This window comes from Mus musculus, chromosome 13 (assembly GCF_000001635.26).
Source record: "Mus musculus strain C57BL/6J chromosome 13, GRCm38.p6 C57BL/6J".
Lineage (NCBI taxonomy): Eukaryota > Metazoa > Chordata > Mammalia > Rodentia > Muridae > Mus > Mus musculus.
Window position 1 is genome coordinate 60,941,941 of NC_000079.6, and position 22,421 is coordinate 60,964,361.

Sequence of the window (22,421 nt, forward strand, 5' to 3'; positions counted from 1 at the left end):
AGCCGCACACCATTCAGTCTTTAAATCCCTAATTTCTGGCTACTAAGCACCACCCATAAGTACTAATGCTTTTATGATTGGTTGTGTTGATGACACCATTGGCCCTGGGCTATAGGACTCCAGGCATTTACGAAATTGAAGGATGAAGTGTGGATTGCTGCATTGGACTATGGGAGAGATTTGCATGAGTCAGTTTTAGAGGAAGGTTGGAAATGAACATTGAGGTCCTTGGCTCATTAGTACCCCAATGCTGTGCTTTGTGGGCTGCTGAAAAAGAAATGGTTCTAGGTAACTTTGAGTGGCTTTTTAGTTCAACTATGGTTTTGACGTGGAGCATCAAACACCCTGGAGCAGTATGAGTCAGCATATTCAAGTCTAATGTCTCTTGGAAATACAGACCCCAGGATCCTTCTCTGATATCTGGTTTGGATCCAGGTAGATCTCACAAAAATACTTAGGGAAGGTGCTAGATAAATGGCTTTGCAGTTAAGAGCACTTACTGACCTTGTAGAAGACCTGAATTTAGTTCCCAGGACCCACTTGGAGCTCCCAACTGTCTTTAACTAAAATTTTAGGGAATACACTGTCCTATTGTTTTGCCTCTTTGAGCACTAGACTCTCAAGTGAAACAGGTAAAGCGCACATAAACGTAAAACAGAGTTAAATAAAAGTTGTTTAGAAAAGGTGGAAATAGCTGAGGAAGAGAGTGTCCCCATGAGAAGACCAGCAGTCTTAACTGAACTGGACCCCTGAGATCTCTCAGATACTGAGCTACCAAACGGATAGCATATGCCAACTGATATGAGGCCCCTGGCACATACACAGCAGAGGACTGCCTGAACTGGCCTAAGTGAAAGAAGATGCACCTAGCTGTGAAGAGATTTGAGGCCCCACAGAGTTGGGAGGTCTGGTTTGGTGAGGGTGGGGTGGTGGGGACATCCTCTTGGAGATGAGGGGAAGAGGTAGGGAATGGGGACTGGTCATGGGGCAGGCCAGGAGGGGAATGAAGACTGGACTATAAAAGAGGATTAAATATAATGCTACTACTACTACTACTACTAATAATAATGATGATGATGATGATGATGATAATGATGATAGTGATAATAAAAAGACAATAGTTAGGGTAAGCCTGTCTTGATACAAAGAATAGATAGTCAAGGGCAAATCCTTCGGTAGGACAGGGGTTGAAAGGCTTAGATGAAGGCCTTCTAAGATGCTTTCCCTGCTGATGCTTCCTTCTAGTCTCCTCGCTCAGAGTTATTTTATTCTTTCATCCCTTTAGTGATTGAGTTGTGGTATATGAATCATTTACTAAAAGGCTTTGCTGACAAATGGGTGAGGGAAAATGAGAAATATGGAAATTTCTTCAGTTGCTCTTTCTGGGTTTTCCTTATGGAAATCCCATGTTCATCTTGAGGTTTAAGTTAGGACACTTCTTAAACTTCAATGTTAAAATGTAAAACAAGAAGAATGTAAGAGTGTTTCAGGTAGAAGAAAACACAGGTACATAAACATAACCACTAATTACTATGATCCAAGATTTACATAAAGAAGAACATGGCCCATCAAATCAACTATGTAGAGCTAATGTGGGCTCACAGAGAAAGAAGCAGCACACAGGGCATCGGACCTTCTGTGTGTAAGTTATGGCTGTTACCTTGGTGTTCTTGAAAGACTCTCAACAGTGGAAGCAAGTGTATCTCTGACTCCTTTGCCTGTTTTGGAGACATTTCTCCTCCTTTTGGGGTGACTTGTCCAGTCTCAATACAAAGGTTTTGGGCTTGTCTTACCGTGCTGTTTTTTCTTGTCTGGTTATCATCTCTTGGTGGCCTGATCTTTTTTGAAGGGAAATGGAGAATAAGCAGACCTAGGGCAGAGGGAAGGTAGAGAGAAACTGGGAGAAATGAGGAGAAGAATAATTGTGGTGGAATATATTATTTGAGAGAAGAATCTATTTTCTATTAACAAAAAAGGTTCAGAAATGTTCCGAACCATTGTGATTTTCTCAAAACCATAAAACACCTATGTATGTATGTATGTATGTATGTATATATATATATATATATATATATATATATATATATATATATATATATATATACACCACACATATTCATTATAGAAATCCTTTTCAGGAAATACAATTATCTTGCTACTTCCACAATGTTTTCAATGAATATTTTTACTATTCACTAAAAACTTAATCAAAATTTACATATTTCATACATATCATTATTTACAGATTGTTTTGATTGAGACTTGTTTGCGCACCACCCAGAGTGTTGTTTGACCTCTCACTCTCATTCTGTGACACATGCATTGGATGAAAGTTCCCATTTTAAGTATTGTAGGTAAGGCGTTTAGTGACACTAGCACCTTAGAAGCCCCTTAAAACATATAAACAGTGGGCCTGAAAAATAATTCTTGCAAGGTAAAGGCATCTTCCACAAAGCCTGGTGGCCTGAAGTTAAGTGACTCAATGGTGGAAGTAAACCACTGAGTCCTGTGTGCTGTCTTCTGACCTCCACACACATGCCCTCCCCAAATTCCAAATACATACATACACATACTCATGTATGTGCATGTACACACACACACACACACACACACACACACACATGGAGGAAATATACCACTGAATGTGGGCTTTGAGCATTTGAAAGCCATGTACTCATTTCTAGTGTGCCCTATGATTCTTGTTTGTGTTCTAAGATATAAGCTCTCAGTCACTGCTCCAGATGTCATGTTTGCCACTATCTCCCACGATACTTCCCTTCTTATGAACCCATTGGAATCATATGCCAAGATAAATCCTTCCTTCTATAAGCTGCCTTGGTCATGGTGTTTTATCACATCAACAGAATAGTAACTGATGCACATAGAAACACCAATTATTTTTCTGTATAATATTTCATGAACATTTAACACCACTTTTTTCTGTATACTATTTCACGAACATTTGGTTGCTTTCCATGTAAGTGGAGAAAGAAGATATAATGCCCTTCTCCCCTTCACTACCAAATATGCATAAAGTCTAAATTTGATCCAAAGAATTTGTAATGCAAGAAAAAACAGTGATGGATGTTTAAGCTCGAGAGAGAAAGACACTTGTTGTAAGTTATTGGGATACCTGTTTAAACAAAATTTTTAAGTTATACTTATATAATCTTAATTAAGGTCTCTAAATATAGTTGGAAGCCTGTCTATGCAAGTCTTTGTATCATCCTATTTCAGCCAACAATTCTATTATGTCAGTTTAGCATAAACTTCTGTCCTTACCATCTGCTAGTCCTCCCTACGTGATCAAGAGTCTCTTTCTCCACCTATGCCCTAGGTTATGTCTCCTCACATGGCCAACAGCAAGATTCCTGTATGTCTGTTTTCTCATAATCTCCTTCTTAACAATTTTCAATCTACTGAGGAACAGTCTACTCCCTGCAATAAAATTTACATATCCATCTACACATGACATTAAACATTCTCTTCTCTTTCTGTAGGACTCCATACAAATGACTTCTGTAGCTATAGCCTACTCTTTGAGTATAGCTTACCTAGATATTTTAAATAAGTAATTATTCAATTCCTATATTTATTTTATTAAGAAATTATGACCTAATTCCTCTTAAAGAATAGTTCACTACCCTTTCTTTTGCCTGTAATTCACTAGAGAATCAGACACTTTAATAAAAAAGGTCATGTTCCGGGTGATCCTGAAACCTCAATTCCTATAACTTCAAGAGTTGTGGTCTTCCCCTGGTTCCTCATGATCCTAGAATTGTGTTTGGAAAGCAAATGATATTGTTAGATGGAAGGTTGACAGTGAAGACACTAAAATTCAACTTATATTTCAGAAGCCTGCAGGACAAATGCTCTGTGCTTTTTCTATGAGCAGGAGGACAAAACCTATTGTACTTGATGGAGCACCAGCAACATGTCAAAGAAATGATTACAGTTAAGCTAAGAATATCAAACTATTAAGTTTATTGGGTTGATTACTTAAGCTTGGATGAAGGGCTATTTCCCAGAGAATGAGAGAATCTAAGTAGCCATATACCATCCAAAAATCCCACAGCATCTTAGGTAATAACCTAAAGAATTGCATCCCTGGAACTTCCTCCAAAACTTGGGGAATAAGAGATATTTACAAGGTTCAGAAAACTTCTGAAACTTACAAAATTCACAAGGCCCTTCCCTAGGGTTTTAAAAGCCATAATCAGCTCAAGTTACAAGTTCATTCGATAATATCCTAAAATAAATGGAGGTGATCCTAATACTGGAGAATATAAAGTACCAACAGGCAAAACTCTTGTCACCAAATTGGGCTTCTAGTACTGGAACTAGGTTGCATTTAGTTGAGATGTTGGCTAATGGTGTTCCATGAAAATAGCTAAAAACTCAAGGTGTTGCAAAGACAGTCTTCACAAACTGACAGCAGGGTCCCATTGCTGAGGGTAACACCCACATAACTCATTGAATATGGAGAAGTCAAACTGGTGTCCACAGTAGCCTTCATTCCCACTTTCTAGTATTCTTGTTGATGGAAGGTATTCTGCAGGCTACCAAAAGAGGCACAGAAACACCACCTAAGCCACAAAACCTTTGATATACAATCTGTTATGCCTGCAAAATATGCTCAGGCAATTGTGGAACAGTATTTGAGGGAACAGCCAACCAATGTTCCAGTCCATGAGATGAAACCCATATCCAGTACTGCTTGGAAGACCAATAACAAGAGACCAGATAGACCAGAGACCTAGGGTAAAATAAAAATTTACTGGTCTTAAAAATGTATCAACAAAATGTCTCCTAAAGGTATTCCAATATACTCATAGATCAGCACCTTATTCAGTCTGCACAGGGGAAGCTTCCTACTGCAGCAGACAGGAATTATTGCAGACCAATGGCTCAGACCAATGGTAGATATTACACAGAAAATCTTTGGAAAGAAAACGCAGCTCTAAATGGGATGTCTCTATCAAATTCCTCCCCTAGAGCTCTGGGAACCCATAGGAGAGGAGGTTAAAAAGAGTGCAAGATCCTGGAGAGATTGAGACACCAGGAGAACAAGTCCCTCTGAATCAGCTAAGCAAGGCTCATATGAATTCCCAGACATTGACGGGGAAAGGTGTTAATAACGCGTTCTCACGACCGGCCAGGAAAGACGCAACAAACCAGAATCTTCTGCGGCAAAGCTTTATTGCTTACATCTTCAGGAGCCAGAGTGCAAGAGAGCAAGCAAGAGAGCAAGCCCGCAAGAAGCAAGAGAGCAAGCCAGCAAATGGCGAAACCCCATCCCTTTTTAAGGAGAATTATCCTCCACCTAGGATGTATTACTCCCTGATTGGCTGCAGCCCATCGGCCCAGTTGTCATCACGGGAAAGGCAGAACACATGGTGGGAAAACTGCCCCTGCATGTGTGCAGACTATGTTTACCACTTAGAACACAGCTGTCAGTGCCATCTTATAATGGCAAATGTGAGGGCGGCTCCTCACAGATCCCCCTTTTCTTTTAATAAGAGCAATAGGCCACCCATATTAATGAGAGTGGAGATAGAGGTCAAATCCCCAGTGTGCAGGTAAAGGAGCCGTACACATAACCTCCTCCCAGGCTCATCACCCAGAGGGGTCCTGGTCTGGTCCCGTGTTGTTTTTCCTGGGGGAAGGACACTTGAACACTCAACCTTCTTGAAAGATGACATGTCTCCCTAGAATAGGCTCATATGTGCCGCAGAGCCTTTCTACTGCAGTGCTTAGCCTTGCAACTCTCTCGGGCTGCTGAAGCACACTCACTCTATCCCGTGCAATGAGACTAGCCTCATGGGAATATAAGAGCTGAGTGGCCAGCGACCTATTGCCTAAGCATAGATAACCATATATCAGGGGGAGCACCATGTTCTAGAGCTGCAAGCGCCTGGGCAATAACCACCTTGTCTCTCCTAGTTTGGGCCTTAAGCTTACAGACCAACCAAAGAAGCAACACTAATCCACAGCAAAGTGTATCTCCACATAATCCCACCCCCATCCATTCTTTAAAGAAGGAAAATGCTGAGGAGATCCAATTGGGTAATCCTTTGATCAGGGACAGGTCCAAGCGCGTGGAGTTGACCTGAAGTCTCAATTCCCGAAGGATCTGTTCAAATTCAGCCATCCAATTCTGTAACATATACTGAAAAAGACTTTTTGACAAATTAGCTGCCCTAGTAAATTTAACATACTGAATGGAAATAACGCACAATCCCGGAAACTTTTGTTCACATCCCTGCTGAGTTATTTGTCATAATACATCTAGTTGTATCTGGACAAGATCTATGAGTTGATTAACCAGCATGAGACCTCTCTGTACTGGGCCAAATAAGTTCATTTGCTCATTAATGGCTCTGAGGTCATGGAGCAGTCTCCACTTTCCTGACTTTTTCTTAATTACAAAAATTGGAGTATTCCAAGGTGAGGTAGAGGGTTCAATATGGCCTAATTTTAATTGTTCCTCTACCAGTTGAATCACAGCTTCTATTTTTTCAGAGGATAGGTGCCATTGAGGAACCCACACTGGGTCCCCTGTTTTCCATGGTATGGGTCGTGCTGCCCCAATGGCCGCTAAGGAAAACCCAGACCCTGTCTGTCTTGGTTTCCATTAGGTGAGATGGGCTCTATCCTTCCCTGTTCTTGATGTCCTAACCCTTTTCCTTCTTTATAACCCATCTTTGCCATGATATTTTTTGCTTTAGCTGAATACCCTCCCGATGGGGCGTTTTTATTGGACAAAATAAGGCCCAAATGCTGCATAATATCCCTTCCCCAGAGGTTAACCGGGAGTGGGAGCACATAAGGTATGAATTTCCCTTGCTGCCCTTCAGAGGATTCCCACGTCAAGGCAACAGAGCTTATAGTGGGACATGATTGATATCCTAGGCCCTGTAATGAATGAAATGACTCTGTGGTGGGCCATGCTTTGGGCCACCAATGTGTAGAAATTATACTTTTATCTGCTCCGGTATCAAGGATGCCTTCAAACTCTTTTCCGTTAATCTTAAGGCGGAGCTTAGGTCTATCATTTAAAGATACAACCAAATAGGCAGAATCATTTCTGGAGGAGCCCATTTTCTTTATCTCAGGTCCTGCAGATTTCTCCCTGGTATTATCAGGGAGGAGCAGCAGCTGAGCTATCCTATCTCCTTTACTAATAGAAAAAACGCCTTTAGGGCTTGAGCACAGGACCTGTATTTCAGGGGAATGTTGACAATCCATAACTCCAGGGTGGACTACTAAGCCCTGCAAGGTGAGTGAACCCCGGCCGAGAATAAGGCCCATGGTTCCCGGGGGCAAGGATGGTATAGGCTCCACTGGCACCGGCTGAATACTCATTTGAGGCATTAGTAGGAAGTCGGAGGCGGCACGCAGGTCCACCCTTGTGGGTCTTCCTGGGTCGCCTCTCTGACTGCTTCCTGGGTCCTGACAAACCGGTTCCCATATCTTTGAGGGCCCTGGGACCGAGGGCCCGATGACCCGTTTTTTGGCACATAAGCTGATTGACTATCAGGTGGGGGAAGGACTCTGCCCTTTATATCCCTCACAGAGCGACACTGGTCAGCTCTATGATAACCCTTGCCACACTTAGAGCAAAGAGTGAGAGTCCCTCCCTGTTTACCTGGAGCTCTGCAATCTTTCTTAAGATGCCCAGGCTTCCTGCAGTTAAAACATGTCCTCCGATCATTTCTGCCCATGGAGCGTTTTTGGGATTGAAGGATGGCGGCCGCTAAGCCTGCATTGGTGAGAGGTCCCCCAAGCTCTCGACAGACCCTGAGCCAGTCTTGTAAACCTTTGTTCTTTCTTGGGGCTATGGCTGCTCGGCACTCCTTTGTGGCTTGCTCATAGATTAGCTGTTCTATCAGAGGCGCAGCTTGCTCTGACTCTCCAAAAATACGCTCTGCTGCCTCTGTCATTCTGGCCACAAAATCTGAGAAGGATTCCTGAGGTCCCTGGATTATCTTTGTTAACTGACCAGTGGTTTCACCTGCTCGAGAGAGCGCCTTCCAGGCCCTAATAGCCGTGGAAGAAATCTGGGCATAAGCTCCCCAATGGTAGTTTGTCTGATCAGCAGAATAAGCTCCCTGACCCGTTAACAAGTCAAAAGTCCAATCTCTCTGCTCTGGAGTCAAAGCAGCTGCGTTTGCTCGGGCCTGCGCTTGTGCAGCTTCATGCCAAAGAGCTCTCCATTCCATATATTTGCCCATACTAGGGAGAGCGGCTTTTACAACCGTTTGCCAATCACCAGGAGTCATAGCGTGATTCGCAAGCCTTTCCACTTGTGCTATAGTGAAATTAGCACTGACTCCATAGTTACGGACCGACTCGGCAAGCTCTTTAATCTGTATATACGCTACCGGAGCGTGGACACGCCCACCCTCGGCTCCTTCAAAGACCGGAAATGCCTGTTGTATTTTCCTTTGTTCCTCCTTTGGAATGAACGAGTCTGTGCATTGCCTCTCTGTCCATTGCCTCTCTGCGCAGGGCTGATGCACTACGCAGGGCGGGGGCTCAGCATAGGGTGGAGGTGCACTATGACCTTGAAGCCGACTGCCAAGAGGCCAAGCAGCAAGCTGGCCTTTGCCAGCCGCTTTTGGCTTCCTTAACTGATTAGCTAGCACTTTACCTGGCTGGTACCCTTTTTTCTCATAATGAGCTGCTTCTTCCTCCCAGTCTGTTTCCTCAGAGGAGAATTCTTCATCTGCTTCAGAGCTACTAAGAGCTGGCTCCCCGAGCCCATCCAGCGATGAGCACAGGCTCCTTTTCCTAGAGACCTCCGCTAATTGATCTTTCTTCTTTTCCCTTTTTCCTCTTTTTCTTCTAATCTCTCTCCAGGTATTCCTACCTGACCTTAACTTTTCCTCAGGTTCAAGACCCTTGGAAAGGCCTGTATACTTATTTTGTGCACCATGTTTTCTCTTTGCTCCTACTCTCTCTCCCCGCTTTACTTCTGATAGCTTGTCCTGAATTTCATCTAGAATCCGCCCTGCCTTAACCACTTGATAACATGTGAAAAGGAACAAAAGGGCTTTTAACACTAGAAAAAGTTCAAGGCCAAACATACCTTATAAAGCTATTTTCCACTTTACTTCTGATAGACTGTCTTGAATTTCCTTAGAAAGTTCAAGGCCAGGCTTACCTCGTAAAGCTATACTTACGGATACTCTCGTTCCCCAGCTGAAAAGTTCTGAATTCATGCAGTTGAATCCTTCTTAACAGTCTGCTTTACGGGAACCTTTATTACCGCGACCCGCAGTTCTGGTTCTGGAATGAGGGATCTTCCTTGCGCCAGTCCCGAGTTTTTTCTCGTATTTTTTCGTCCCGGATTTTTTCTCGTCCCGGAATTTCTCGTCCCGGAATTTCTCGTCCCGGAATTTCTCGTCCCAGGTCTTCTCGTCCCGTCCCGGGTTTCAGCACCAATTGTTAATAACGCGTTCTCACGACCGGCCAGGAAAGACGCAACAAACCAGAATCTTCTGCGGCAAAGCTTTATTGCTTACATCTTCAGGAGCCAGAGTGCAAGAGAGCAAGCAAGAGAGCAAGCCCGCAAGAAGCAAGAGAGCAAGCCAGCAAATGGCGAAACCCCATCCCTTTTTAAGGAGAATTATCCTCCACCTAGGATGTATTACTCCCTGATTGGCTGCAGCCCATCGGCCCAGTTGTCATCACGGGAAAGGCAGAACACATGGTGGGAAAACTGCCCCTGCATGTGTGCAGACTATGTTTACCACTTAGAACACAGCTGTCAGTGCCATCTTATAATGGCAAATGTGAGGGCGGCTCCTCACAGAAAGGACAGGACCCACATGGGTATGCACCAGGTCTTTTGAGTATTTACGATAGCTTTCAGCTTACTATTTCTATGGGACTTCTCATTGTATGAATGAGTCATTCTCTGATTTTTGTGGTTGCTTTTGGGACTCTTTTCCCTCTGTTGTATTGCCTTGTCCAGCCTCGATGTGATCACTTTTATCTATTATATTTTAATTCTGTTTTGTTACTATCTGTTAAAACCCTGTTCTTTTGTAATGAAAGATAGAAATGAAGTATATCTGCAGGGGAACTGAGGAGGACAGGAAACTTGGAGAAGTAGAGGAAGGGAAAACTATAATCAGGATATGTTGTATGCAGAAAGAATAATTTCAATAAAAGAAAAACAGTAAATTAAAAACTAAAAAACAAAAGTCAATGTGAGTTTTTATTGTGACTTCAATATTTTGGGGGTGTTGTTTTACTTTCAAAGCTATTACCATTAAAACTTCAAGGTATTATTACTTTAATATCACATTTATCCAAATCGTGACTGTATAAAAATATTATGCTTAAATGTATTAATGTGCTTTAATGTAACTTTTACATTTTAAGGTTACTATGAATTAAATTATATATAAGTTATATGAAAATACATGACACATGGGTTTATAAAGCTCTTGGAAACTCTGTGCTTCTGTTTCAAATGTAGAAACACAAGTATAGTATCTTATCCATGAACTACACTGTATCATTTAATGACACCATGGATTATTTGACATTCACATCAGTGACCCAAAACAGCTGTTCAATTGTATTTAAGACCCACTCAGGAGGAGAGAAACCATGCCTGCTACTGGGAATCTAGGCAGCTTCTTGGGGGCTGGTATGGTCCTGGCCCTTAGAAAACAACCTACTGGGTTGGAAAGATGCTTCAGCCATTAAAGGCTAGGCTCACAACCAAAGACCAGCATAATTCCTTACTATATTTCAAATCTTATCCTTATACCCCAGATAAGTGCAGCTACCAACTCTCACCAAAGAAGTCTCTATTTACAGCAAATGGAGACCATCACAGACAACTACAATGCAGAGATCAATAGATTGTGGGAACTCGCAGCCCCAAAAGATATAACTGCATCACATTTCCTGCACATATAGCCCAGACAACACTACAGAAGACGGGACTGAAAAATTAAAAGAGCCAGACTACCAGGATGTCTGCTGTGAAGCAGTCTTCCCTAGAGATTGCTCAATAAGCAATAGTGGAAAAATAGCAATATCAATAGAAATGTTAATGTAGAAGGGAAAATTTCCCACGGTCTCATTATAGATGAAGATCTACAGGCAACTAATGACTGCTTGGAGAATGAGTACTAACCCATCCTTGGGATGAAACCCCTTATTGTTTGTTCAATGCAAAGTGATCAGCCTTGAAACCATACACACGCTAACAACAGAAAATATCTCAGTGGTATATTTATATGTGTGTATATATTATGTATGTATTCAGTATATGCGCAAATATACATATACACACATAATATGTGTACACACATATACATATCAATTATAATAAAACATAAATAGACTATCAAGTTGAGGGAAGATGGGAGGGGATCTATGGAGGTAACTGGGTGGGGCTGATGTAAGGAAATAGGTGTGGGGGAGAAAGTGATGTAATTTTATTTCAATTAACAACACTTTTTTAAAAAGATAAAGCCTAACACTGGTAGAGAAGGTGAGGGTGAGTCAGCCCTGAGGGCATGAGAACAGAAGAGATTTATGGTGTGGCTTCTGGAGAGTTGGCAGGCTGACCAAGTCAGCAACCCCTCAAAAAAAAATCAAACATAGATCAGACATAGAGAGCTTTGAGTAGACCCACACTGCAACATCTACCCTATCTATGAATTGCTAGAGCATGTGAAAGGGCTGGTCCTGCAGATGCAAACCTGGAGGATCTCCATGACATAGGGCAACAATAGGATATTCAAGAAGAGTCCCTGTGAGGATCCAATATTGATGGTATAGCAGAAGCCAGAGACCTCAATCCAGACCAGTCACTCACTGCAGCGAACATTTGCAAATAAAGGTATGGGGACAAAAGGCTATACTGTGTGGCTGTGGCACACTACAGCAGCTTCCAAGGTAAGACCTGAAACTGGATCTCACCAGAGAGACAAGTAGGGGTAAAATGGAAGACACAACAAATCACAAGAAATGTGAAGGCAGGACCCAGTCTACACATCAAATATGGTCCTGATATGAGATCACAATGCAGAGATTGTGTTGACAGGAAATTACTTCTTATCTTTTGGCCATCACTCAACACATTACTGAAATGAGGTATTTTCTAGCAGGTCATACTAGTCAATAAATAACTCCTGCTCTTTTCAACAACTTTCCAAAGATTTTGTATAAAGTCCACCAAGAAAATTGTCTTAAGATCCCTCACTTATTCCTTAGGTGAGTATTTTGCTCTATACAATACAATAAAGCATCTTTCAATTTAAAAAGTATATTCTTTGACATTGTTATAAATATAATACTCAATTATTCTGTTTATTTTTTACTTTCCATTACCTTTTCTCCTTCACCTCTTGGTTCTACTTAAATCCAAATCCTTCTTATGAAAAAGTCTTATTAAAAACATATATTTTTACTTTGTTACGTTTGTGTGTGTGTGTGTGTGTGTGTGTGTGTGTGTGTGTGTGTGTGTGACAGCCCAATTATGGAGGTCAGAGGAAAACCAGTGGGAATTGTTTCTCTTCTTTTATCACATGGATCTCATGGAACAATTCAGATGGTCAGACTAAGCAGTAAGTAATTTTATCAACTGAGCATGCAACCAATCCTATTATTATCATTATTTGTAATATTAATACAATATTAATGCTAACATTAATATTAGACTCATTGGGCTTAAATAAAGTTTCTTGCATGAGCGTGAGTGAGGGAAGTTATATACTAGAGCATGGGCAACTCAGTCTTTCCTTAATCTTTGAGGAAAATTACCTCCCCAATACAAGCACCCAGTGATTGCTCTAGTCCATGTATCCAATTCCATTGATCTATGTGTCTTGCTTTGGTGTCAGTACCAGGCTCTTTTTATTACCATGGCTATGTAGTATATGTTCTAATCAGGGATGATGATACCTCCAGCAGCAATTTTCCCCCTCTCAATTTCCTTGTTTATCCAAGGTCTTTTGTGTTTCAGTATTAACTTTAATATTTTTATGTCTATGTAGAGTGACACTGGAATTTTAATTGGTGCATCCTAGAAGTCATATATTGCTTTTAGTAGGGTGGTGTGATTGTTTGTATATATTCAGCTTAGAGAGTGGAATTATTAGAAGGTGTGGCCCTGTTGGAGTAGGTGTGGCTTTGCTGAAGTACGTGAGTCATTGTGAGGGTGGGCTTTAAGACCCTCCTCCTGGATATCTGGAAGCTAGTATTGTGCTTGTAGCCTTCAAATGAAGATGTAGAACTCTCAGCTCCTCCTGCATCATGCCTGCCTGAACACTGCCATGTTCCTGATGATAATGGACTGAACCTGTAAGCCAGCCCCAATTAAATGTTGTCCTTTTTAAGACTTGCTTTGGTCATGGGGTCTGTTAACAACAGTAAAACCCTAACTAAGACAAATGGTGATTTTTGCAGAGTTAATCTCAGCAATACATGAACATGGGGAGTCTTTCATCTTTCAGAGTCTTCAATTTGTTTCTTCAGTAACTCAGAGATTTCTTTTTCTTGCTTGACTAAGCTTGTTTCATTACATTTGTTTGTTTTTGAACTCACTGTGAATTGGAGGACTAAAGCCTTTCTCTGATTTCTTTCTCAGTCTGCTTCCATTATTATAAAGACAGGGTACTGATCTGAGTTTCTTCATTTTGTTTCCTGCAGATGTTTGTCATCTAGGAGTTTTCTGGTGAAAATATTCTGCAAATACAGAAACTTTGATTCCTTGGTTTTTCTTTTTATATGCGCCATTTTTGTCATCCTCTCAACCTGTATGTTGGGCAAGACTTCAAGCACCATACTGAATAGGAGTGAAGGCAGTGGGAATCTTTGCCTTGTAATAGGGATGGTACCAGTTTTTCTATATATGTTGATTTGTTATATATAGCTATTTTAATGTTGAGTTATATCCCCATCATTCTGTTTGCTTTGGGTCTTTATCACAAACGATGGTGGATTTTGCCAAAGGCTTTTTCTGTGTCAGTTGAAATGATCAAGTCATTCCAATCTTTAAACACATTTATGTTATTAACTTTACTTATTTATTTGCATATTTTTAACAACCCCTGCATCACTAGATTGAAGCCAACTTAATCACGATTAATGTTCATTTTGACATGTTCTTGAATTCATTTTGTAATTATTTTATTGAGAACTTTGTGTCTATCAGAGTTGTTATTCTACAATGTGTGTGTGTGTGTGTGTGTGTGTGTGTGTGTGTGTGTGTGTTTGGTTGGTTTCATTATTTGTGTGATATTGTAATATTGGTTTTATAACATATTTGGACACATGTTCCCTTGTATATTTCATGGGATAATTTTATTTTAATTATATTTTTATTTATTCTCTGAGAATTTTATATATGGTGTACTTTAATCATTCAGTCCACACTCCCCTAATCCAATGCCTTTCAGGACCCCAGCACATCCTCCCTCTTCCCAGTTTTATGTCTTCTTAAATCTTGGTACCCTACTGACTTCCCATCTTCAAACCCTTTACTCCTGACTCCTAGAATTTTTCTCAGGCAGTGTCAAGAACCTGGAAGCACTGAGTAGGTGAACATCTCTGTGGCCTGTTATCTCTTACCACTCTCCAGTCTTCTCTACTACCAACCCAGTGGAAGAGCCAGAGCCAATAGTTCATAAGAGATTGGTGAGGCTCTTAAAGTTTTAACCTACCTTTTCATGTAGTTAAAATCCATTTGTCACAACTCTGTGAATATATGTACACCAGCTAAATTTTACTACAACACTCACCAGCTTCCACACTCCAATGAATAAGAAAGTAGGGTCACTGAGCAGGATAGAATAATAAATTCTGATCTCTTGCTCACCATAAAACAATGTCTATATGATGACCTGCTCACACTGTATCTGTACTCACGTACCATCCATGTAGCTCCTTACATATGACTAAGTCCATATTCTCTTCTCATATCTCTTTCTCATCCCTGAATGTAAATGTTCTTTATTTTGCTGTCTTCCCAATGTAGACATACAGGCATCAGCTCCAAAAGATGACCACCAAACTCTACCCCATACAGAATTGTATCCCCTGTGAGTAACTCAAGTTATGAGGAGAAACTGGTCAGAATACAACGGCAGCATTGGTTTGGGTACTGACAAAGAAGACTAATCTGCAGGGGTCTATACATCACCATCTGCCACTTGGAATTTCCATGACCCATGAGACTGAACCCCGAGGGAAAGAACTCTGTGAGGCCAAAGTGAAGAATCTTATCAACAGGAAATGGGATAGCTGAAAGGAAAAGAAACCTTGTGGTAAGGACACACCTGTCGTGTTGAGTCAGAACAACCCAGGTGTGCTTAGACAGAGATAAGGAGTTATTGAGCCTTCTCTAAGAGCCTATACAGTTTCATCTGCCTATACAGTTATACAGTTTCTTTCTTTGCTTCTTCCTTTCTTTCTACTGAATCACTACTTTTATTTAATACCCATGTCATCAGTTTTGCCAGTTATCTCAATATTGTCCTTTATTGAAGTTTTTTCTTCTTTATATTTGTATTAATTATTCTGATTATTTACATTTCAAATGTTATCCCTCTTCCTAGTTTCCCCTCCACAAACTTCCTACTCCATTTTGCTAAGAGGTGTACCCCCCCACCACTCTCACCTCATCCCTCTAGTATGCCCCTTCTCTGGGGCACCAAGCCTCCAAAGGACCAAGTTCATCCTCTCCCACTGAGGCCAGACAAGGCTAATATGTAGTGGAAGCTACAGACTAGCCCATGTATGCTCTTTGGTTGGTAGCTTAGTCTCTGGAATCTCTGAGGGGTCTGGTTAGTTGATACTGTTGTTCTTCCTATGGGGCTGCAATCCCTTACAGCTCCTTCAATTCTTCCCCTAACTCTTCCATAAGGGTCTCTGAGCTCAGTCCAATAGTTGGCTGTATCTTTATTTCTCTCAGTCAGATGTTGGTAGAGCCTCTCAGAGGACAGGCTCCTGTCTGCAAGCACAACATGGCATCAGTAATAGTGTTGGGTTTGGTATTTGTAGAAGGAATAGATCCCAAGTTGAAGTGGTCTCTGGATGGCTTTTCCTTAAGTCTCTGCCCCATTTTTTGTACCTGCATTTCCTTTAGACAGGAACAATTCTGGGTCAAAAATTTTGAGATGGGGTAGGTGGTCCTGTCCCTCAACTAGAGGCTATGTCTACCTATTTGAGGTGGTCTCTTCATTTTCTATACGCCACTGTTGGGCATTTCCTATACATTTTCACGTACATTTTCTGCTCTTTTTCCTGCATACCAATATCACATGTCAATTACAGGCAGTGAAAAAATCACTCATTAGGTATATGCCCCCAAGTAAACCTTTTTTCTCTAGAGATGAAAGCAAATTTATAACTCACAGTAATAACAATAACTAGAGTGTCTATGCTTTTACAATTTTGAATTCCAAAATCTTACAGAGCCAAAAAGTAAACTTCTTTTTATGCAAAGCCAGATGTAATATTCATCAAACCCTGAATAGGCTAAATAGGTGCTTAATAGCACTAGGATATCATTGAAGCTCTAAATCCATGGCTAGGCAAGAGACATTTCTACAAGACTGAAGAGGCTATTCCTGAGGGGTTCTATTTTAGGTTATGCTTCTTCAGGTGATGGAGGTTTCCATATGAGAAACATATCTATAATTTCTTATTTTTAAAAGATTTGGATTTTCTGTCATCTTCCCATGTTCAGTGTACTTTACCTCACATCAAAAAAAGTTCCACAGTTAGCAAGGGGAACCCTTCATTTCTGGTGGGAGTGCAAACTTGAACAACCACTTTGGAAATCAATGTGGCATTTTCTCAGAAAACTTGGAATAGTTCTATCTCAAGACTCAGCTATACCACTCCTGGGCATATACCCAAAAAATGTTCCAATGTCTCACAAAGACACTTGCTCAGCTATGTTCATAGCAGCTTTATTAGTAATAGCCAGAAACTGGAAATAAGCTCAGTTGGATGTCCCTCAACTGAAGAATGGAAAAAGAATACAATGGCATACTATTCAGCTATTACAAACAAATCATGAATTTTGCAGGCAAAGACTAGAACTTGAGTGAGATATCCTAGTCCCAAAAGAACATGCATGATATGTACTCACTTGTAAGTGGATATTAACCTTAAAATACAGGTACCATATTACACTTCCCAAACTCAAAGAAGCTGAGAAAGGAGACCCTAAGTGAGGAAGCTGGGGTCTCACTTAGAATGGGGGAATAAAATAGTCATAAGAGGGAACTTGGAATGATGGGGGATAAGGAGGGGAATGGGGTGTTCAGCATCAGGTGTAGGAAAGGACAGATAGATGGCTAGATGGCCATGAAATGAATGGAAATCTGCAACTGACAGGGGTGAGGAGGTGAAGAGTATCTCCAGGATGAGTCAGAGATCTGGAATAAGAGAGGTGCCAAGAGTCAATGGGAGTGACCTTAGCTGTGACTCACTACATTGGGGCTATGTAACTTAAAGAGGCCACCTGTAGCCAGTCAGGAACCCCTGTAGAGCCATAGAGACACCAAACCACTTACACAACTTTCAACTCAATATTTATCGTATCTACTAGAAATACAGTTACAGGGGAAGGAACAGAGATCGAGGGAATGGCCAGCCAATAATCCTGCCCAACTTGAGACTCATCCCATTGTGAGCACCAACCCCTGAGAGTATTAATGATAGGTTGTTATGCTTGCAGACGGGAGCATCTTGTCCTCTGAGTGGATCCACTCAGCAGCTGACTCAGATACAGACACCCATAGCCAAACAGTGGATGGAATCTGGGGATTCTTATGGAAGAATAGGAGGAAGGATTATGAGCCCTGAAGGGGATATGAACTCCACCAGAAGACTAACCTGGACCCTTGTGGTGGTTTGGTGAGCATGGGGAGGTGAGAGGGGACAGGGGATTTTTGGAGGGGAAACTAGGAAAGGGGATAACATTTGAAATGTAAATAAATAAAATATCTAATAAAAAGGAAAAAAAAGACAGAGTGTGGATGGTGGAACACATGTGCTACAAAAGAAGAAGGGCAACATCAGAGTGACAAATCGCCAGCAGGAGTGGGACAGCCGGAGTGTGATGTGCTGTGGTGTAGGGAAAGGGTCATCCAAAACCAGATGCTCAAAGGGACATGGGAACCCACTATATTATAAACACATTTAAAGATAGTTAAAAAAGAATTTGGATGGAATTTCTAGACCCAACTGGCCCCGATGCTGCTGTTCCCAGAAGACGGAGGTGGTGCAGCACCCTTGGAGTTGTGGGTAAAGAACTGCCAAAGGTATAAAAGTTACGGTCATGGTCATTGCTTGGCCACTGGAACTTGTTGAGCAGATTGTTTCTTAGGAAACCTCACAATTAGTTGCTGAATATCCAGAAACTCTCCTAGAAATGACCTCACTGCTGACACAGGACCAAAAGTTGCTGTGCAAGCAGCTGGCAGGGAAAAGGCAGCAGTGGTCTTTCCAGCTTTGGACCTTGCACATTCCATTCCTACTTTCCAGGCAGCATGTGCTTCTGGAACAACAGTGGGGTGGAGCCTAGGTGGGAGGAGCAAGGGTTGATGGGAGTGCGGGGTGCATGTGACATAATACACTACGTTCATGTGTAAAACTGAGGAGTGGGCTGATGAGGAAGGATGGAGGTATGACTAGAACGCTCTATACACAAGCATAACATGAAGAGGACGTTTGATAAGGGAAATAAGGGCCAAGTAGGACACAAGGCATCATGTACCCATATAAAATCCTCAAATAATAAGTTAACTGCAAAGGAAATTTAAAAACATGAAATATCATCACCAAAATTTTCCTTAGAAATGAAGAGGTTCATATTGAAACTGACAAAAAAAAAAAAAATCCCTGGCCAATTGACAGGAAGAAAATAGGACCTTTGTCTTCCAACTGGAAGGAACTGAGTCTTGTCAAGGAGAATGGACTGAGACGTGAGTCTTTTTCTGGAGGCTCCAAATGGAACTTAGTCTCATAGATACCTGCATCATCTTTGGGAGACCTTGAGCTGAGGTTCTAGGATGCTGTGGTAGAGTCCAGAGATGAAAACCTGTGAGGTAAGGAGTGTGTGTTGTTTTAGCTTCTAGAGACAGAAGTTTATTTTTTTAAAAGGCTTTTTTTGGTAGGCCTTTTTAAAAGATTTAAGCAAATTTTCATACTAATGAGATGGATGTGCTCAAGTGTTCCATTTTAGAATTAATCCAGGCTTTGGACACGGTACCTCGGTGTGTCAGTATGGCTGTGGGTGGCCAAGCCTGATGATCTGAGGTTGATTTCAGGACCCACTTAGTAGAAAGGGAAAACCAACTCTCGAAAATTGATTTGACTTTCACCACCCTGTTGTGGATGAAGGCACGACTAATACACACATGCAAACACCCACACATATGCACAATAAATATCATAAAATTAACTTTGAGGAAAGTCTGTCTATTTGATATTTTAGGATGTAGACCAACTTCAATATTCTGCCCTAATGTCAAGCCATGAAGAGAGGAAGAAGGTTTTTGTTTTGTTCTTTTGGTTTCCTTCTTTCTTCTTTTGTTTCTTTCTTTCTTCCTTCCTTCCTTCCTTCCTTCCTTCCTTCCTTCCTTCCTTCCTTCCTTCCTTCCTTCCTTCCTTCCTTCCTTTCTCTCTCTCTCTCTCTCTCTCTCTCTCTCTTTCTTTTTTTGTGTGAAACTTAAGACCATTATTCAAACAGAAGATTTAAAAATAAATATTCTAGTACACCCAATCTGAAAACCACTAACAGAACGCTTCCTTGTTGAGGTAGTATGGTAGGACTAGATGGAAATGGTTTTTGCTTTCTGTAATTAAATCGTGTTTCCATAAGCTAAGAAATATGTTCACATTCAGTGACAGCCCTGATGCTCAGGAGACAAACAGCTCCACCCTGAGCACAGCACAGCTGTGTTCCTCCCGGCAACATTCCCACATCTTGTGCTAGGACTGCATGTACCATTTGAACAGCACGTAGTGTTTTCAGGACCAAGGAAGGAGTGAACGAAATTCAACACCTGTGAACTTTTCCAGCAACACTTGGTGCTCATTTATATGTCATCATTTTGAATTGTTTAGGTCATTTTACAGCCAGAAGACTTTAATGTTGAGAAACTTCTCATGTGATGAGTCATGACCCAGAATTTAAGAACAGAAAAGATTTGGAGAGAAATGATACAGCCAAGACTGCTTGTGTGAAGGACAGAATAAGAAACTGAAGGACAGAATTAATGATGATAATAATGATGATGATGATGATAACAATAACAGTCTTTGTCGCAGTGAGAAACAGAGAACAAGCTTCAGAAATCCAGAGTAGAAGGGTACAAGAAAAGAGGAAAAACAGTTGTACAAAATAAAGCAAGCAGAACTTAGGGTGAACTGCTCTGTCCTTTGGTAGTGTGTGCCACTTCCACAAGTAAATCACAGACAACCACTCAATTCTGTGGGAGCCTGTGTAAGAAAACTGTGAATATATGGTGATCTATGGATGGAAGGGAGTGCAGAATGCTGGTCCCACTAGGTGGCCTTCTAAAAAGAATTACATGAAGTATGATAAGTGGATGCCCTTAAAAGCCAGGACACGAAGTGGTATTTTGTTGTTGTTTTTATGTTTGTTTGTTTGTTTGTTTGTTTGTTTTTGGTCAACAAGGAAGAGAAGAAAAGAAACAAGATAATTAATAACAATATAAATAATTCTAAACCAATTCACTGATCAAGCTTCTATTATAAATCTAATCAGAGCTTAAAAATCTCAAATGATACTAGTACTAAATGGTGCCTAACTTGTTAGTGATTTTGCACTGCAGTTAAGGTAGGAGAATTCAAACTGTCTGACTTACCTGCAAGTAGTATTCACACTGATAAGGCTTCTCTCCACTGTGAGTTCTTTTGTGCTTTTTCATGTGATATTTCTGTATGAATCTCATAGCATATTCATCACAGCGAAATGGTTTTCACCTAGTACGTGATTAAAAAAAAACATTGTAAAATCATGGACTGTTTTGCCAAAAGAAATTTTTAACATAAACCAAAAGTCTGCCATTAAAAAAAGCCAGGACATGAAAGGAATGCCCTGGCATTTCCACATTATCTTTGTGGAAAGGAAAAGGCTCAGGAGGAATGTCTTTTACATGACTAAAGTTAATACTCACAAGACATAACACCATGTGTATTCCCGAACAGTACCTTTGTTTGCTAAAGCTACCCACAGACATCTTTCTCATGTATTGCTTGCTTCAGTCCTAACATGAGAACTGCTTGTTTCTACTGCTCATGTGCTCCAATACCTCCAGCTCCATCATTCCCTCATTCAGATCTGTAGCATTTCCTTTGATCTGTGGAGACTCAGTCTCACTGGTTGAGGTGGGTGGGCACAGTTGTACCTTCAAAGCCAGCCTGTGCCCTCATGAGCCTTGAATCCATTGCAGATTTTTCCAAGACTGTGATACCTCAAATTGTTTTGTCAGGCCAGAGAGCGATGGGGAGCTCACATTTCAGAGAGAATTTATTATTTAAAGGTGGACGTTCTTAGGATCCTGAGATCAGGGTACTTTGCTGTGTAAACTGTCTCAATTTGCCCTGCCACAGTCGCTGGGTAAGTGAAATTCTAGAGCAGTCATTCTCAATCCATGAGAATAGCAATTGTCCCCTTTGAGGAGTGAATGTTCCTTTCACAGGAGTTGTATAAGACCATCGGGAAACACAGGTATTACGTTTTGATTCATAACAGTAGCAAATTCACAGTTATGAAAAGAACAACAAAAATAATCTTATGTTTTGGGGTCACCACAGCAAATGGACCTGTGTTAAAGTGTTGCAGCATTAGGAAGGCTGAGAATCACTGTATTAGAGAACCCAGGAAGACTAGACAGACACAGGCTGGAGGATTTGGGGAGAAGAGGAGAAGAATGCCCTTAGGTTTGGACATTCTCAGGGAGAAAATAAAATAAAAAGCGTGTCTCAGTGCTGAGCCTGAGCCAGGTGTGGCTATGAAGCCTCCTGTTACCCTTAGTGGCTGTAGACAGTATCCTGAGGTGCTAGGGCTGCTCATGATATCTGTAGCAGCACCCTGCTAGTGGCGTGCTTATTCCGTGGTACGCCTTGGAAGTCCGTAGCCATGGACCTTGTACTAATTTGCATTCTGTGGATCTCTCACTGCACTGGGAAAAAAGATCTCAGCCATCCCAGGGAGAGGGAATCTGGGAAATTCTCCAAGTGTGAGGGAATTCGCAGTCCTATGCAAACCTAGCTGTGGCCAGTAGAGGGCTCTCATCTGCAAGAAAGAAAATTATCTCTGGATGACATCAGACCCTAGTCCAACACAGACATCAGCAACAGACATCTGCAAGCTCTGCTGACCATCACCTGATCATGTAGTCTGCATT

At 41.3% G+C, this 22,421-nt stretch overlaps 2 long non-coding RNA genes across 3 annotated transcripts; one reads left to right on the forward strand and one right to left on the reverse strand.

Annotated features, from left to right (window-relative positions):
* Positions 1-1,680: 1,680 nt before the first annotated feature.
* On the reverse strand, positions 1,681-20,988 carry Gm40976. Its single transcript, XR_873564.1, has 3 exons — positions 20,877-20,988; positions 19,017-19,084; positions 1,681-1,897 (listed from the first exon to the last, which is right to left on the reverse strand). It is a non-coding gene; the product is annotated as a predicted gene, 40976 (long non-coding RNA).
* Positions 12,159-17,916, forward strand: Gm40975. 2 transcript variants are annotated; one of them, XR_873562.1, is made up of 3 exons: positions 12,159-12,243; positions 15,008-15,296; positions 17,720-17,916. It is a non-coding gene; the product is annotated as a predicted gene, 40975 (long non-coding RNA). The 2 variants fall into 2 exon arrangements; XR_873563.1 differs by lacking the exon at positions 12,159-12,243 and adding an exon at positions 14,383-14,667.
* Positions 20,989-22,421: the final 1,433 nt, after the last annotated feature.